The sequence below is a fragment of the Alligator sinensis genome, unplaced genomic scaffold (genome assembly GCF_000455745.1).
Source record: "Alligator sinensis unplaced genomic scaffold, ASM45574v1 scaffold195_2, whole genome shotgun sequence".
NCBI lineage: Eukaryota > Metazoa > Chordata > Crocodylia > Alligatoridae > Alligator > Alligator sinensis.
In genome coordinates, this window is record NW_005842253.1 from 815,729 (window position 1) to 832,002 (window position 16,274).

At 41.4% G+C, this 16,274-nt stretch overlaps 1 long non-coding RNA gene across 1 annotated transcript; it reads left to right on the forward strand.

The window, feature by feature from the left end:
• The first annotated feature begins 1,571 nt into the window (after positions 1 to 1,571).
• Positions 1,572 to 4,018, forward strand: LOC112550916. Its single transcript, XR_003094993.1, has 3 exons — positions 1,572 to 1,610; positions 1,784 to 1,901; positions 3,815 to 4,018. It is a non-coding gene; the product is annotated as an uncharacterized LOC112550916 (long non-coding RNA).
• The last annotated feature ends 12,256 nt before the right edge of the window (positions 4,019 to 16,274 follow it).

A 16,274-nucleotide genomic window follows, 5' to 3' on the forward strand; every position in this document is an offset into this window, starting at 1 on the left:
TCCTGCTTTACTTATCCTGTATGTGGGCCATGGGTGACTGGTGCTTCCTCAGAAACTGGGGGGGGTGCGCTGCAGCTGACTGCACCAACTGGGTGGGGAGTCCCCTCTGCCGGTTGCGCGCACTGACCTGGAAGTGCCAGTGGCATGCCCGGAAGGGCCAGGGATGCACCCAGAAGTGCCAGCGGTGCTTTTCCTAGCACCCCCACTCCCCAGCCAGTGCTCTCAGGTGGGGCAGCAGCACTCCCACCTGCCCATCGCCTAAGCCAGGAACGCTGGCTGTCAGGTGGTGCACCAGTGCTCTCATGGGGTGCACATGTACCCCCATGCACCCCCTACAAGTTGCCACTGGTGTGGGCTATACAAGATGAAGGATCTTCTTTGCACACTTCCTTGCCACTCGCAACCTTTTAAAAGACAGAATCAAACCCAAAGATAGGGAGGTTTGTGGTAGGTGCATCTGTCTGAGCCAGTGCTCAGCCAATGAGCCTTGCACCCTTCCCAAAATACCTCCCAAACCCCACCATTCTCATTAAGCTAGCATAGGTTACAACAAAAACTCATCATTCATCAGGCAGTTATATTCGTCCTTTCCCTCCATTGAAGTAGTTCTGACATTTGAAGCTCAGGGATACCTGAAAGGATGTGATTTATTCTTGCAAGAGTGGGCTAGTCCTCTACAGGGGAGACCAGTGACTTTGATTTCATATTTATATATTATATAAACCACATTCCAACTAGAAAGGCACTTCCTATAAAGAACAAAAAAGGCCAATCAGCTGTGTCGCTACATTCAGTAGTATAATTTCTTACCGAGGATTAGTCTGAAATACTTCAACAGAAAACAAGTAAAAAAAAAAAAGATACTAATATGTTTTAGAATTCTACTCAGTGTTCTGGCTTCAGCTGATATTAGTCACTAGGAAATGCAGTACAGTTTAACCATTCTCTATACATTTTCTATTCTAGAAAACTCCTAGAACAAAAACTCCCGCAAACTCTGCTCTAAAACCTCAGGATGCCCATGGAGGTAAATTACGAATATTGCCATAATCAGGGCACTTTAACTCTTTACACTCATATTTGACATATGCAAGGTTTTCAACCACTCAGAAATAAGAATAATCAGTGCGTGACTTATCAACCATCCTTTCATCACTAGCCAATATGCATCTTAGTTACCTCTATGGATGTTTATGCACACATAAACATTGTTCTATTAATATTCTGCTGCAGAAAACAGAAATACAATCCTGTCCCGTCTGGATTTAAGAAGTTGAGCTTCCCTGCCCCTTTCTTCCCCCACTATCTTAATTGGAATTAAAAGTTTAAATCTCAAATTAATTTTGTTCTCTTTCTCCTGTACCTGCCCTGTCTCTGCTAGAACTATCCTGGTTTGGTTGCAGTGTGGAGGAAAGGGGAGTACCTAATCTGCCTAGGGAGCTGTTTATTCCCATTTTTGGAAGTACTTGAATTGGTTCCGTGCTGTGCAGCACACTTTACCCAGCATAACATTCCCATTTCACAAACACAAGGCAAAGCTGCTCCATTTCACATTCCTTGCTAATTTTAAACAGCTCCCTTGAGTGGTGGAGGGGTGGAGGCTCAGTGAAGTAAGGTTTTAATTTGTCAGTCTTTCACTAATGAAGGTTTTTGTACAAGGGCCTTATAGCAACAGGACTGAAGCAAGTGGGATTTTTACCCTGGAGCCCTCAAGATGTTCAGCAAAAGCACAAAAGTAACATGGATTTTTTTTTGCATTAATCTGCCTTTCATCTCCCTTCAGAGGTTCCTGTTCTGAGATGTGAGGGATGCTGGAGCTCACTGGCAGAGCTGTGTGAAGACAATTTAATCCTGCAGCCCTTGGGGTGCATGGCTGTAGCTAAGGCCATCACCCAATTTTGGTAAGGGTTTTCTCATTGGTGTGTTGCATTTCTTCCACTTAGATCTGCTCAAGCAATCTCTCTTAGATTATGACATTTTGCTGGTAGCTCTAATCACAATAAACTCTATGATCCAGCTTGACAGAGGGGCTATGCAGAGTCATGCGGCCCCAGGAGCAGAGCAGGAAGTCATTTATCTCTGAGAGTCCAACTCTGGTCCCTTCTTACAAGGAAAGAATGCTGTGCAAGCCTTCTATCACATCTTACTTCTCCGTCCAGGATGCTATAGTTGTTCTGGCTAGTGCATGTCTTTTCTGTTAGGAGCAGGGGGTGGTCACACATGGTACAGACACCAAAGATGTGAGTCCTGAAAAGCAATCTTCGAAAGAGAGGTCATTGTCTCAGTCTATCGACAGTATTTATTACTAGTTAATACAACATTTGCAACTTGGGCAAATCAATATGAAATTGCTCAAAGATGTATTAGCTTGAGGTGGAACATCTGATACTTTTTTTTCAAATATTTGCTCTTGCTTGTTTGCAAAACTTTCTGGATGATCTGATTTTATATATAAACTGTTTGGAGATGTATAATATACATCTCCGAACAGTTCATTGCTGCTCTGTGGGAGATTAAGACCATATGCTTAGCTGATGGGTTGCAGAGCTCTTCACATTCAGTTTCCAAATGTAGAGGATAAAGGTAGGCACTGTTTATGTGCCTTCTATTCAAATATACACACATGTAATGAATATCAAGTGAAATGCATTTAAGGCTTCTTGGTATTTGGATCAACTGAACACAAACTCAGTACTGCAGAAACAGAATAATAATAACCTAGAAAAGCAAACTGCATGTGGAAGACTGTTGTTTAGAAATATAGCAATGTTTCTACAGTTACAGTTGGAAGAATGGATAATGATTTTTGCATTCATTTCTGTATTAGTGGATTGATTAACAAATCAGTTATCTAATAATAATAATAATAATAATAATAAAATGCTTGTTCTGGTTTTAACTATCCCTAGCAGCTGCCAAAATATTTTTTGGCTCAGCTTGTAAAACAGCAAGTTAATTCTCCTATGATCAGCTAATTTAAATAATAACTTGGTTTCTGATCTTGAACATCTGATGTATGAGGCAGTCAGAAAAGTTTTGGAAAGACTCCAAACATCTTCCTGTTGCTAAAGTAAAATCCTGTAACTTCAGCTCTGACGCAGATTGCTCTCAAATGGAATCCTCAGCAATAAGCAAGAGACGGGGTAGGGAAATGAGAAACTATGATGGGGAGTTAAATTAATAGTGTATGTCATTATAAATGCACTATATCATCATTATTCACAACAGTAGCTTCTGTCGTTTTCATGCTAGAAAAAGGGCTTCCTAATTTATATCTGTCTTCTATGCAGTATTTTCAGCTCCAGCTCTTCTTTTAAGAGATTCTGATTTCTGCTGTTCTATTTTGTTTTATGTCCATCTATGTAGAACCTCTCTTTGCCTAACTGTTCTTGTGAGGAGGTGTCTATAGAATGACCTATACTGCCTGACATTGTACAGCTGGCGGGGGGAGGCGGGGGGAAGGGAGGAACAAAAGTTTTTAAGTGTGAATTACAGAAGTTCAAATATAAAGAAAATCCCAATTTTTGTTGTGTAAAGCAACATTGTTGCTGGTTAGGTGAGAAACCTGAAAATCCCAAACTGGTAACATTCCTGCCTTTCTCATTAGCCAAACCACTTAATCTCTGTCTGTGCTTAATTTTTTCCATAAAGATTATCAGAATAATATTTATCCACTCCACAGGGGGGAAGGCACGTAAGGAAGTTTTATTTAAATATATGTAAAATTGCTTTATAGATCCACTTACATAAGCCTTCAGAGAAATGCAGGCTGTCATGAATCCAGCCAAAGCAGGACTTTTGTTTTTCTGTGTAGGCCTTCAAGATGTTGATGTCACCCTGTGATAACAACATATCCCTTTAAAATAAAGGGACCCCAGGCTGTCCCCATGGAAAGAAGGCATGGAAGAGGAAGAGAAGCCATGAGGGACATGGAGTCTGACAGGGTCTACATCTGCAGATGTAGAAAGACACCAACTAGGAGAAGTAGTTTTTGGCAGTGTTGAACCTAAATATGTAGCCTGGCTGATAGAACTGAAAGGTAGTAATAAAGAAAAAGGAATTTAACCTGTACCACTTCTCTGGACCTTTACTTAAATCTTGCCCTTGGTTAAAGTCAATGAGAGTTCTGCTAGACAGATACACCCCACTATGAAAGGAGAAAAAGTGCAACACAAGGCATAAAATGCTATGGGAGAGAATGGTGGCAAAAATAGTGACTTGATGTAGGTAAATTCTGACCTTTGTCAGGGAAGAAAAATATAATCTTTTGTGACACTGAGTCATGTTATGTGACTAAGGCCAGGAAATGAAGAATGTTGATTTATCACAATCATATAATTAAAGGCTAGGTTTAATATCAAATGAAGAGAGTCAAAAGACTTCTCACCACAGGGGAATGGAATATAGTTCCTATTGGTGTAAAAGTTATGGGTACTATTTTTTTTTTCACTTGAAAATTAGCAACAGCAATGAGAACTAGAATGGGTATCTGCAGAGGAATTTGCAGCAACTAACCTGAAAGTATTAGTTCTGCTGTCAAATGGGCAACAAGTTCAGTAAGAGAAGAAAAATTATGTAAAAAATGCAGGAAAATCTGTAACAATATATTCTGACCTAACACTCCCATATACACCATAGATATAGGACAAGAAGGGATCCTGGTTTATCAAGTCTAGTGCCCCACTATCCTATGCTGCAACCACACCATATAATTTCTTTAGGGTGAGGAGAGAGAAGAGCTCTGCAGTGCTGCTAATTTCTTCCCATGCAGCAGTGTAGGGGAGGGGCAAGAGGATGTTGAACCTCGGCTCCATTCCCATCTTTCCAGTGTATACCCCTCAGTGTAGTTATGCAAGCACAGCAGGACATATATACCTAGAGAGGAGAGACTGATATCTTCACCCTAAGTGGGAGAAAACTGGAAGATTACATGGAGTTTATGACAAATCCCTTTTCCCATCCACCTCTAAACTAATTGAACATGCTATTTATTAAGGCTATGTGAAGCTTCAGGTGTTGATTCAATTCAGAGGAGATTTGGCCTGATTCAGCAGCCGAATCTCCAAATCCAAATCGAATCGGGAGACCAATAAAAAGGTCTGAATCAATTCAAAGCTCTCTGAATTGATTCAGAAAAGACTTGGAGAGCTTCGTAGATTTGAGGAGTCCCCACTCATTGCCGCAGGGAGCTGGACCCGGACTCTGTGCCGGTGATAGCCACCCACTCTCCCAGCCCCATCAATGGCTGGCCCACCTGCCCCCGCTTCCCTTTCTTAAAAAAAAAAGGAAAAAAAAGCCCCACACTCACCAGCTGCTGCCAGGTCAGGGGGGCAATCTGCACTGCCCCCCACTGCCCCATGCTGAGTGGGGGTCTCTGCCATGAGCCCCCATCCCCTGCCTGCTCTTCCAGCACCGTCCATGGCTGTCCCACCTGGCCCCAGCATCCCGGCTCTTTAAACCCCCCCCCAAAATCCCATGCACTGACCAGCTGCTGCAGCAGCCATTGGGGCTTCTGGGGGCTTGTGGCAGAGCCCCCCATGCAGCACAGGGCAGTGGGGTGCAGCAGGGATTGCCCCCACCCTTCCCACTGCCTGGCAGCAGCCGGTGCATGCAGGGCTTTTTTTTTTTTTTTTTAAGGAGCTGACGCTGGGGCTGGGTAGGACAGCCATGGGGCAGCCAGAGTGAGCAGGGGATGTCTCTCCTGGCAGAGCCACCCCACACAATGCAGTGCAGTCAGGGGCAGCAGGGATTGCCCCCCTGTCTGGCAGAAGCTGGTGAGTGTGGGGCTATTTAAAAAAAAAAAAAAGGGAGCTCAGGCCAGGCAGGTCAGCCACTGATGATGCTGGAAGAGTGGGCATGGGATCAGGGATCATGGCAGAGCCCCCCATGCAGCGTGGGGCAGTGGGAGGCAGTGGGGATTGCCCCCCTGCCTGGCAGCAGCCGGTGAGTGCAGGGCTTTTTTGACATGCATTGACGGGGCTGCAAGAGCAGGTCAGGGATGGGGCCTGTTTGATTGGGCGATTTGGCTGATTTGGCAGCGGCTGAATCTCTGAATCAGATTCAGCTGAATCAATTCGGGACAGTGATTTAAATCAATGAATCGAACCACTGTCCCCTGAATTGGAATCTGAAGCAAATTCTAGATACTTCACACAGGCCTACTATTTATGATCACTGTCTTGAATTCTTTCCTCCAAACTATCCATACATCTCTGATATCACTCCTGCCCCTTGCTCCCCAGTGAAACTGCTCTCCCTATGGTCTCCAATGGCCTCTTTCCAGCTGAGGCTCAGCAGTAGTGCTCCAAACTCATGATGAGGATGACGTTGTGTGGAAGGACAGCTTCCACCACCCATTTATTACATTTTTCAGAGAAACTGCATGTGGCCCTCCACGCTTTGGAGGGACTCCCTAGAACTCTTCAAAAACAATGTCTTTAAACTTTGTCTATACCCACTTTAAAACTGGAGCTGCTTGGAATGTTTTTCACAGAACGAATTTTTATTGAAATATACTGTCAAATCAAAGCTGAACTGTTTCATAGGTATGTGCCAATTTCTGCAACGTTGTCATTGGGTGTAGAGAAAGAGAGCAACAGAACTGAAAAAATCAGATTTTCAATCCAAAAATGGATATTACAGCACTGTTACATTTGGGGAAACCTTTAGAAAGATATTGTTCTCATGCCGATATGATGGGTGGTGGCTTTCATCGTTTCAACAATCATTACATGATAATTAAATTAATTATTTAGCCTGAACAGAAAGCAGTTTCCACACCCATCATTTTTAACAAGAGTTGTGATTGACAGTAGATCAGACAAATGCTTGGTGTGAGCCATCCAGCCTCGAGCATAACGAAGACAATAAAACTGAACTTCATTTGCATAGAGTGAATGTCTATACTTATCCAACTGAGATGTGAGAAAAGTATGAAAGTAAATAGCCTGGGAAAATAGCCTTTAAACTTGTTAGTAAAGTTTTCAAGTATTTTTTATTGTGTTTGCTTGTGATGTTACTAAAGGGTTTATTTCCAAATATAAGAGGGAACCTTTAGTTTTCTCTTGTTAATACATGGAGAAAATATTATGTGCTATTGTTTTAGGCTATATCAAAAATGTAGTTTAATGGGAACACCAAACAGACCCTCAACATCAAAATGTTCTGTTCTCTTTGAAGCCCTTCAGGCAACTCACAACCCAGATGGATTTTCTAGGTCTCCCACATCTAATGAGAAATGTATTCACTCTGTTCTCTCGCAGTTTATCTATCACATAGATGCATGTAGTTTATTGAAAAGCATCCAGACTGAAAGTGCCAGTACTCTTTGATGGCTGAAATCCAGCAGTGCAGCAAGTGGTGAAAATTTTATAGGCTACAGGCTGACAGGTCTGTATTTCCTCACTTTTCCTGTAAAGGCATCATGATAATGGCATTCTCACAGCCTGAGTATTTTTTCCTTCTGATGTAGAACATGAACAGTTTTGCTATTTCCTCAAGTAATGAGTTTCTTCCATCTTTTATTATATTACATTTTTTGTAGGCTCCCTCCAGTGCTTTTTTTCTTGTCACCCCTTTACCTGTTAATGCTGCTTCTATAATTTTAATGCTTTTCCTTGGCTACTTTACTCACTTCTCTTTTAGACACCGGTTTTACAGGCTGTTTACTGAGTCTGCAGCCAACATTCACTTTTCATGTATTCTCTGTATTTTCATAATATATATATTACACAGGGAGACTTTCCCTATGCCTGAAGAAGGGTATTTGTGCCTGAAAGCTTGCAAAGAACAATTTTTCCAACAATTTAGTTTTTCTAATAAAAGATATCACATCTACCCAAAGAACGTTTTCTGCCTATGTCCTTAGACCAACATGGCTACAACCAACAACCCTACTAAGTCTACAGAAAACATTTCCAATACCAGCTGAATCCTACACACATTCCAAAAGCTGCTCTGAGAGGGTACAGTACAGGATCTACTACACAAAATTAGTGGTTGTGACTGGAGGAGCAGGAAGGTTCCTGCACCTCCTTCTTGATGGATGCTTACCAGGTGCCGTACAAGTGAAATAGCTCACACCTACTGTCTTAGAACACTAATACTCTTTGGAGCAGCTACCACATTGCTTCATTACTGACCTCAGATGGTGAGCAGCTCCACAGAGAGGTGAAGTTTGTCACCCATCCTAGTAATATTTTTTATACTGAAGCAGCACGTAGGGGCCTCAGACACTTTGAGGTCCTTTTGTATCCCTGGAGTCTTAATTTGATACTCTTGATCATATGCAATGTAAGATAAATTACATGATCACATACTATTTTTCCACACAATCCTGTCATGCTTGGTGTTGCATTACAGTGAGTCAAATGATAATCTCTGCTTCTAACATATTACATGTTAATACAACTTGGATAAGACAAGCTGACCAAGTATATCAGGTAACAAACAAAATGGGATGTTTTTAACAGTGTATATACATTTGATAATTAACTAAAAGTAGTAATTGCAGTGATCAGCTTAACTAAACCATTGGCTGAGGTGGCCAATTTGAACCATTTTTTACATTCCCATATGACTTTCCAGCCTTAACACTCACTGACCTAACCCAATATGTTCATACGGTAAATGTTCCACTAACCTGGCTACTTGTCAGTTCCGTATTCATCTAAGAATTGGTTTCCAACATGAAGATACTTAATATAAGAAGCAAGGAAAATGTCCCATGGCTCATGCCATGCTAAATAATGATGCTTGGAACAAGAGGTGTTACTCAGATGTAGCAGCATTTTTTCCTTAAAATAACACTATTTCAATGCAGAATAACAGAAATCATTTTAAAATCATCAAGAGGATTAGTCCCCTAATCTTCTTTATCCTACCTATTTAGGATATCATCCCAACATCCAAAAACTTGCCAGAAAAACCAATAACAGTGCAGTTACATTACTCACATTGGTTTTGGATACCTTGTTTGAAAAGTATACTCGACTAGGAGAAAATTAACTCTTAATTTGTTGTACTGCCAAAAAGAAATCATGATCATAAAATTTGTTAGTGTTTACATTATGAACTATATTAAAAATAGAGTTTGCAGCTTCCCCTTACAATGTGCTCCAGCCTGAAATTAACAGTAAGGGTTTACATTGGGAAGAAATATAACACTGAATTTATAAAATCTTGAGCAAATCCAGTTGTTTTAAAGTGGCTTTGATAAGAAAGAAATTCAATTAATATTTAAAGGGACCTCTGCAAAGCTAATACATAATTTTACAGAGAATCAGTGTTTAACTACCTAAATATGTGTTTAGTAGAGACTAGAATAACCCCATGGCTGCTTATAGGCAGTAATTATTTTACAAATTACAGTGCCAAAAGTCTCTCTATATAATTTTCTTTCATTTCATGGTCTCACACTCTCTCCTCCCAAATAATGAACACTATATTTAGATAACAGAATGAGACAAAACAAAAAAAATTTAAAAGACTTAAAGTTCAGGCTGATGGTCCTCAAGTCACTTCATGGAACTGCTTTTATAATTATAGTAAGCATTAAAAATGGGGTATCACTCTAAATGGAAGTGCCTAATCTTTATTTTCCCCTTGATATTGTTTACATCCCACTCATATCTATTTAAAAAGAGAAAACAGGAGAAAGAGGGCATGTCTACATGAGATGCGTTAATGCACATTAGCTTAATTTAATGTGCATTATGGGTGCACATCTATTTGTGTGTGCCCTTAATGCACATTAAAAATGGCAAAATTAGGCTACTTGTGCCTAAATTTGATACCTGCAAATGCAGGTATCAAATTTAGGTGCAATTAGTTAGAGTGCATTAATGCACATGTGTGTAGACATGCATGTAGATGTGACCGGGTACTAGCTTTAGTACTGGGTCTGCCCAACCGCTAGGGGCACATGGCAGGGCTTCAGGGACTTGGCACTGACTTCAGTGCCAAGTCCCTGCATGTGTAGACACCTGCCAAAAATCGCTTAGTGCACATTACCTTAATGCACATTGAATTTAGTTGTGCCTAAATGCATGTGTAGATGCACCCAGATGCACATGTAGATGCTATGTGTCTAAATGTTGCTGTCATCTGATATTACCTTGTAATTTGTCAAATTATTTACAAGTGCTGTTGGTTGTTGTTTAGATAATTGCTACCCTTCAGTGCATGTTTGCATCATAGCATCCCTAAGAAACCTACAATTATGTACTGTACATCTTTTAGAACCTTTGTTTTTTTCCTTGCTGTGTAGAAAATCAATTAGACATTCTCATTGTGCAGTAAATGTTGATTGTACTAACATTATAGAATCAGAAACAACATCTGTAACTGTGGAAACTTTCCAGGCAAGAGCCACTTCAAGGATAACTTATGATAAAAGCTTTTGATAGCTTGTTTTAAACAATAACTATGACTTACAATTACTTAATTTCTCTTAGGTATGCAAACTTTATTTTTTACCTTTTCAATTGTTGTGAGATCTAAAACTATTTAAAATATTGACATGCAAACAAATTATATTTTACTGATTTTGTGTCTAAATAATCTGTTGCATTAATTTGTAGTCTCCTTATTAGTTTTAAAGACCTGCTGCTAAGATAAGTGTCACTCTACTTCAGTGCAGAAAGCATGTTTTTCAACTAACTAATGACCCATTTGTAACCTATCAGTGTGGTATGATTTAAGCTTTGTTGTTACAATGTGTAATAATAATACTTGAGGGATTGATTCAATCAAATTTTTTGAGTTGATTATATACCATAGAGTCATAGGAGACAAATACAAAGCCTTCTCTGATTTTCAGCCTATCCTATGTCACTCACTATTAGAGTTGTTAGGGGAACCTTGGAATACAATTTGTGTTTCAGATCTATGTCCTTCCTGGTTCCTGTAATCCAGTGGGGAAAAACCTAATCGGTTAATGGCGGAGACTTCATGAAATAGGCCATGATGCTTTTGAGTTTGAAGGCTTCTTACGAAAACTCTTTACTCAAGACACCATTGTTGTAATATGAAAATCTGAAGAGTATAAATCTATCTTTTTTGGGTCAATGATTGAAAAGGCTGGGGCAACAACTTTCCTACTACCTCGGTGTCTCAGATCATTTTGATCTTGGCTGATTTGGTTGCAAACCTGGATATGGTACATAGGATGAACCTGCTGATTTGTCCAAAGAACTCCTCTAGACAAGAGATAATGATTACGTGTTAATTCCAATACTATTATATCTATCAACTGCTCCTGGTACTACTGATTATGAAATATTCCTGACTTACCCACAGTTATAGGTAGGAGTAGATAGTATCAATCAGGAGTCTGATGCACAAAGCAAGTGCATCTACACTTTATGTTGACTAATTAGCTGTGGAGTAAAGTATCACAGTCTACATGTGCACCAATATTAGGGTGCAGTAAATTAATTAACTCCTCCCTGACAGTACTATCTTATAGTGGAGTAATTTACTCTGCTGAAACACACATGTAGACAATGACAGGGGCTGGTTGGAGCAGAAGAGTGCTAAAGTGTGGGGGCTGCCTGACACCTACCCCACACTTTAGCACCCTTATGCCCCAGTCAGCCCCTTGGCTGCACAAAGCCGCCACCTAGACCTTGGCCTCCTGCCAGCCTGGGGATGCTCTGCCCCAGCTCAAACTGCTGCAGTCCTGGGCACATGTGTAAATGCTATATCCAGGAGCAATTTTCACACTGGAGTTTATCACATTATCTTAATGGCCCATGTAGATGCACACCATGAGCTCTTTATTTCAGAATTATACTCTATGGCTGCAAACAGATGTTGTATCTGTCCCAGGATGGCTGTTCTATCCTAGGGAAAAGTGCAATTGTATGGATGTCCATGTCCATTGTCTCAGCATATATCCTAACATTTTTTCCTGGATATGAGGTAGTAACAGTTTACTTTCCAATATTGCAAGTATATCTACAGAGTTGTCCCAGGATTACATCATTGAATCAATGGCAGAAAGGTGCTGTGCGTTTAACCATCTACTAAACCCTGACTATAAGGGTTTAGTACCCAGTGTGTACATGCCAATCCCAGGATATTTTTATTCCAGAACAAACATGGGCACAATTTATCCAGGGACAAATGCAGTGTCTGTTCCTACCTAATGTAAAGGATACCAAGGCTTTTTTTTTAAAGAAATATGACCTTGTCCAGAATATCCTAATTGTATGCTGAGAGACAATCTGAAAAAAAATTAATTTAAGAGGAACCACATCCACTTAGCAGTATCACAGCGGGCCAGATATACAAATTTAATTCTAGGAGAGCTTTCCGTGGACTTCCGTGGTAGTTGGATCAGGTCCAATGTGATAAACCAAGTAGTATATTATGGCATTTGAAACAATATCAATCAGAAGATATAAATGAGAAAATATTCTTCAAAGTGAGAGACAATAGATCTATGACATAATCTTTTCCATCAATGTGCCAGTATGAAATTAATAGACATCAATCAGATTTAGTCTGCTGAGACAGATTAACAGAAATATTGACAGAAAAATGACACTAAGGTATGACTTGCATTTAATTCTTCTTTGCCGGTATTTCCAGATAGGTTTTACTACTCTATGTAATCATGAATCCTACAGAAACTATATGATATATAAAATCCTGATAAAATTTTTGCCATAGAATTTTATCTCTTTTCTTGGGATATTATGGGTATATTTTCATATGTGATAAAGCTGCATGAACACAACTAAATACAGTGTAATACATTTGCCTCTCTTGGTCACAATGGCACTTTTAAACGTGCTCTGGGGTGGCAGGGTGGAGCTTTAATTACAGCAGCTTTCGAGTACTGCCACATCTCACGTATCAGTGTCCCTATGCTTAAAAATGGTGCTGGGAGCACTTAATGGGGGCACTTAAACTAAAGCTTGTCCATCCAAGCTTTAGATGTGGCTAGGTGTCAGGCACCCAATCATACTGATTCTTGCTATAAGATCTAGGTTAGGTGTCAGTTCATCCAAGCTTTAGATGAGGCTAGGTGTCAGGCACCCAATCGTGCTGATTCTTGCTATAAGATCTCACAAACCGTTCTATTGTAATGGTTCCCCTGGAAAATAATAAAGACCTCCATAATAAGATTCAGTACTAGGCATAGGATTCAGTACTGTTCCTACCCTTCTCTGGCCCCGTGAAGCAGCCAGATGGAGCTCCAGGCTTCCCTGGGGTGCTAGCCTCAGGGCTGGCATGGAGCATGGGCTGGGTCCCCTTGTGCATGAGACCAGGAGAGCTCTGTTGGTTGCAGCAGCATCTGTCTGTCTCCTTGCCCTGTACACATCTGCAGGGGTCCTGATGTGCATGGGGTTGGGTGACAGCTACCTCTGCAGAGCTCTCCTGGCACTGTGCAGCCCAGGGCTGGCCAAAAGCTGTCCCACTTTTGGGGCAGCTCTCAGTCAGCTCCAGGCTGAATGGAGATTCCCATAGAGCCTAGAGCTGGCTGCGAACTTCCCCAGAAGCTCTTGGCCAGCCCCTGTCTGCATGGGGACACAGGGAGCTCCCAAATCTCAGCACTGCTAAGCTCCCAGTTTGGGAGGGGAGCTAGGAGTTGAGTCGCATCATGACCAGGGGAGTTCCCTGTCCCCTGTGGGCCCCTAGTGTTGGGGCTGACCTGGAGCAAGTTTGCTCCTGGTCAGCATCTACACATGTGCTACTGTGCAGTATCTACTGAGCAGTTAGTTTACTACCTCTATTTAGAAGTAGCAGCTAACTGCATAATAGATTAATTTACCATACAGTAAATGGTGCACACATGTAGATGTGGATGCTTTACTGTGCAGTAGATTAGTCTATAGAGCAGTAAAGCATCACATGTAGACACACCCAGTATCTTGCAAGATGGGTAACAAGTATAGGGAAAATGGATGCAAATTCAAGTGGTTGCTCAGAAATACGGACTAGTGGGCAAAATTAGATGGAAGGTAAAGTGGATAGCTGCTATGAGTCTTTTGGATATAAAGCTAAAGCATAAATAAACATGGATTTCCAGTGATGATAATGACTTTTGATATGAATTGGCACAGGTCTCCTTCCATAGAAGAAAGTCTCCTATTTGCAGCTTATTTGGGTAGGCTGGAAATCTAGCCTTTCTTATGAACTCCTTCTATGAAGCCAGAATATACAGTAAATATATACAGTAACTGGATATGCTCCCAAACATTCACCACCAGTCACCCATTCCCTGTAACGCTGATTCAGGATTGAGAATATCAGACTGTTTTCCTTTCTGCTACTCTTCACATTATGCTTCCTCCCTATGCAGTTAAATATTAAAATGCAGTACATGTGCTCATACATTCAAGGTGGTGCTGACCCTCTTGGCTGGAGAAACTGTCCCTTTAAGTGTTGTCTCCATTTTACAGTTTATCAGAACTGGAACAAAAAGTTTATCATTCATGTGGTGTATGGGACTTGAATCAGAGAATGTGAATGAAGGATTTGCTGCATTCATCTTCCTATTACAACTGTATGGTCAACTCAATGTGTTCCTAATTCTTTTCTTAATGATATTTATATCTGTAAAACTGCAATGTAGTCAGTGCTGCAGTGTATAACTGTGCATCAGCCAGTACCACGCTATTCAGCTTTATGTATAAACTACTGTAAATAAAATAATTTTGGAATAGATTTCTGTATTATCATGCTGACAAAGTGCTATATGAAAGCTGGGTTACTTTTATCAAGATACGAAGTGATTCTAGGTGTTTTCCATCATCTATAGTCTGTGGAGGTTATCATAAAAATATAAAAAAAAATAATCACATTATATTTGTTTAACAATATGACACCATGTGCCTTACATTTCCGATTTCAAACTCTAAATGTCTTTCTGTTGTGAAAATTGACAGCCAGACTTTTACCAGTACAATCTGGCAGAAGTCTATTGAGGTCAATACAGCAAATTTTCACCAAATATCTGGCCCTATATTTCTTTCTGTTGTGGAAAAAGCTAGGTTTAGGGATAACATGGGTAGCATACTACATGTTTCCAAAATGAAAGGGAATATGTAAATCACAGTAAATTACAGATAAAAATTATATACATTAAAGTCCGATACATCAAAGGTATACATATTTGATGAATGGAAATTATTCTTAGTAATACTTTGTATAGTACTTTCCATCTACAATGCAATTTATAAATATTATAGTTAGAAATATTATTCATAATTCATAATTGCCCTGTGGAGTAATGTTTGTATTTTCCTTGTTCATGGATCTGGAAACTGAGGTAAATAAGGTGGGTGACCTGTATATGGTAACAGAGGGATCCATGGGTAGAGCCGGCCTTAAAACACCTACCCTTTTGGACAGTTGCTACAAATGAAGGAAATAGTTTGCCTATTTGAACCAGTCTGGATTACTTCTCTTAAAGAACTCCCAAGATCTAGCAGGGTTACACCATCCCACAGACAGCTGTGGGAAAAGCATCCTGCAACTAACCTGATATGTTAGTGCTGCTAGGGCCTCTGCCCAGGGGACCATGCCTACCCAGGGCTGGTCTGAGGACTCCACCCAGACTGAGCCCACCTGCCTCCTGGCCTGCGGGGGATCCCCAGCAGGGCCGGCGGGGGCAGAGATTGGGGGCCCCCACATCTGTCCGGCAGGTGCCCATCTTAGGGCCCTGGAGGCGCAGGTGAGGGAGCTCCGGGAGGAGGTTAGCAGGCTGAGGGGTATCAGGGAGGCGGAGGATGAAATTGACAGTTATTTCCTTTCCCTGCAGGACCAGGCACCCAAGGAAGAAGCACCCCGGGGACTGCCCTCCACAGCAGAGTGGCAGACAGTCACATCCAGGACCGGAGCTGCTCACAGTAAACCGGTACCAGTTCCTCCAGTCCAACTGGAGAACAGGTATGAGGCCCTGGTGACCCTGCAGGAGATGGAAGGAGAGGAGGAAACCTCTGGGCAGGAAGCAATGCCACATTCTCCGCACTCCGAACAGGTCAAGAGAACCAACCCAGAGGAGAAGGCGTCGAGTGATCGTCATAGGCGACTCCAACCTGAGAGGTACGGAAGGACTCGTTTGTCGCCAGGACCCCTCAACATGAGAGGTATACTGCCTGCCCGGAGCAAAGATTTGGGACGTGACGGGAATAATCCAGGCCAGGATCAAGCCCACCGATTACTACCCTATGGTCCTAGTCTGTGTGGGTACTAATGATGCAGCCAGGAGAACCCCCGATCACCTGATGGCGGACTACAGTGCTCTGGGCGGCGTGCTGCGG